General features: G+C 40.6%; 1 non-coding gene across 1 annotated transcript; it reads right to left on the bottom strand.

Annotated features, from left to right (window-relative positions):
• Positions 1-259: 259 nt before the first annotated feature.
• LOC145590264 (small nucleolar RNA R71) lies at positions 260-366 on the bottom strand. The gene has a single exon (XR_014101901.1). It is a non-coding gene; the product is annotated as a small nucleolar RNA R71 (small nucleolar RNA).
• Between the last annotated feature and the right edge of the window lie 2,478 nt (positions 367-2,844).

Below are 2,844 nucleotides of genomic sequence, written 5' to 3' on the forward strand. Positions count from 1 at the left end.
TAGGATGGTTCAAGTTGAGCAATTTTCCGGAAGTGCAAGTGAAGACCCCATTGAGCATTTGGAACGATTCCTTGAGTTGTGTGCAATGATGCAAACAAATGAAGTGAGCCAAGATTACATTCTTATGCATCTCTTTCGCCAATCTCTCACCGGAAGAGCAAAGAAATGGCTCAAGATTTTGAAGCCCAACTCTCTCACCACATGGAAAGATGTTGCGAAGGCCTTTCTCAAGAGGTTCATTTCCGATGAGCAAACCGCAAAAATGAGGAGGAAGATAGCTTCTTTTGAGCAAGAACCGGATGAAACTCTTGGGGAAGCATGGGAAAGGTTTAAGGATTTGATTAGAGCATGTCCTAACCATGGATTCAACCATAATTTGCTCATGAGATTCTTTTATGATGGCTTGGAGCCAATGTCAAGAACCAATCTAGATTCGGGTGCAGGTGGCCAATTGATTAAGATCCCTCAAAGCCAAGTTGAAGCTACAATTGAAGAGGTAGCTACTAGCTATTCTTGGGGAGGTCAAAGAAGGTCCCAAGGAAAGCAAGGTGATCTTTATGAGTTGGAGAAAGTCAGTCAACTTAAGCACATAGTTGAACTCTTGAATGAAGGTCTTTCCAAGTTGAACTCTAGTGTTGGTTTGGGTTCAAAACCGTCACAAATCATTGATTTCTCATGTGCTTGTTGTGGTGGGACGGATCATGATGCATCGTATTGTAGAGAGTTCAATCCCGAGCAAGGTGAGGCTTTGACTTTGAGGGAAGAAGAGTTTGTAACCCAAGCTCAATCTCAACAACTTCAACAACCTCCAAAACAAGAAAACTCCTACCTTCAAGATGAACCTCTTTTCAATCCTCTAAACCAAAATTTTTCTTACCCTTCCATCCAAATGGGGAACTTTCAAGATCAACATCATGACCAAAATCCTCAAGCGTATGAAGAACAATCCCCACCCTACCACACTCAAACTCAAATTCTTCAACAACGTCGGATTATCACTCAACAATTTCAAGAGATCAAATCTCACAATGAAGTTGTTGACTCCCAACTATCCAACATTTCTTCTCTCCATTTAACCGCAAAACTCCCCTTACAATCATCTACTAACCCTTCACATGCTTATCATCTCGAAACTTGCAAGGAGGATGAGAGTAAGGAAGACAAGGTTGTGGAGGATGTGGTTGAGAAGAAGGTTCAAGAACAAAATGAGGAGCCATTTGAGTTTAGTGAACCAAACAAGTTTGAAGGCCCGGTTCCCTTCCCTTGTAGGCTAGTTGAGAATGTTGTTTTGAAGGGCCCCATGGCGGTGAGCGTATGTAGAGTTGATGTGGTCGATGGTGTGATGGATGATGAGAGCTTACCTCCATGTGATGATAAGGTGACAATGAGGTATAATGACTTCCTTGAAGTTCTCGATTGGTTTGAAGGCTCTCTTGAGGAAGGTGAGGTTGCCCTTCCTAATATCGAGGATTCCAAGCTTCATCGCCCTTTTAGAAGCAAAAGAAAGAAGAGAGAAAAAAAGAAGAAGAAACGACAAGAAGAAGAGAAAGAGAAAAGATGAGCCACCATTGGCTCTTGATTCATTTCCTCCTTTCCCTTGTGGTGATTTGAGACCTCAAGGAGTGCTAGTTCTCAAGCATGGGGGCATCTATGATTCAATCCTCAAGTTGATGAGGGTGATGTTCTTTATTCCACCTTGAAGGAGGTGAAGGGTCAAGCTAGAGACCATAAACAAGCGCTTCCCGGGAGGCAACCCGGAGGATTTCTAACCCTTTTTCTCCCCCTCCTTTCTTTTTCTTTTTGTTTTCTTTCTTTGTTTTCTTTTAATGTTTTCTTTTGTGTCTTGTCTTGCCTTGTAGGTTGCTTTTTGGAAGCTTGGAGCGGAGTGACATTTGGTGAACTCAATTTTATGCTCCTTTATTCTTTTAAGCCAACCTCTCGGTGAGACCTTTCTTGTTTTCACTCTTTTAATTTTTCTTTGAGTGTTTAGTTTAAGGTTAGTTTAGGAAGAAGTTGAATGGTTCGAGGTTGTTTGCATTGGTTCTAAGGAACCTGGGATCGTTGATGTTGTTATCAACGGTCATTTGTATGACGATTGGGATTTACTTGAATTACATGCCTCATTTGTGAACCTTTTTATTTCTTCCTCTTATTTTTGTGTTGTTTTTCCATTTTGTGTGACAAACATGACTATGACAAGTTGAAATGATTTTGATTTGGAATTCGCTCATTCATTTGGATTTGTGTGCCTTTCATGATGATGTGTCTTTGAATGCTTATCTTCCTAGTTGATGAGGGTTTACACGGTTTGAGAGTGCTTAGGGTTGAATTAGATACATTGTAAGCTAAGGTAGCCCGGTTTAGAACTTTTGAGAACGTTTGAACCCCTAGTTCACGGGAAAGTGGTAAGATGGTGTTGCTCTCTATGGTGAATAGGATTCCCTTGGTTGGTATTTGCTTATTTCTTATTCCGTGTGAGCGTCATTTGTTCTAGCCTTCATCATTCTTGTGAGCGACATTTAGGATCCTTAACTATGCATAACTTAATCCTTGTGTTGTCCTCTAGCTCCCAAGATCGTGACCAAGCAACTCTAGGGGAGGAAAAGGGCACCACTTTTCTCATTTTTCTTTATCTTATTTTTGTTTTGTTACTTATTTTGTTTTTATTTTGCATTTGCTCCTCTTGCCAACCCTTTGAGCCTATTCCCTTTCTTGATTATGAGCCACATTACAAGCCTTATGACCTTTCGTTTCCCTAACCCTTTGTTTGTGAAGCATTTCGGTTTAAGAGTTTGTTTTGTGTTGTAATAAAATAAGAAAGTATTATGCTCTTTGTACCAAGCA

This window comes from Chenopodium album, chromosome 17 (assembly GCF_948465745.1).
Source record: "Chenopodium album chromosome 17, dcCheAlbu1.1, whole genome shotgun sequence".
Taxonomy (NCBI): Eukaryota; Viridiplantae; Streptophyta; class Magnoliopsida; order Caryophyllales; family Amaranthaceae; genus Chenopodium; species Chenopodium album.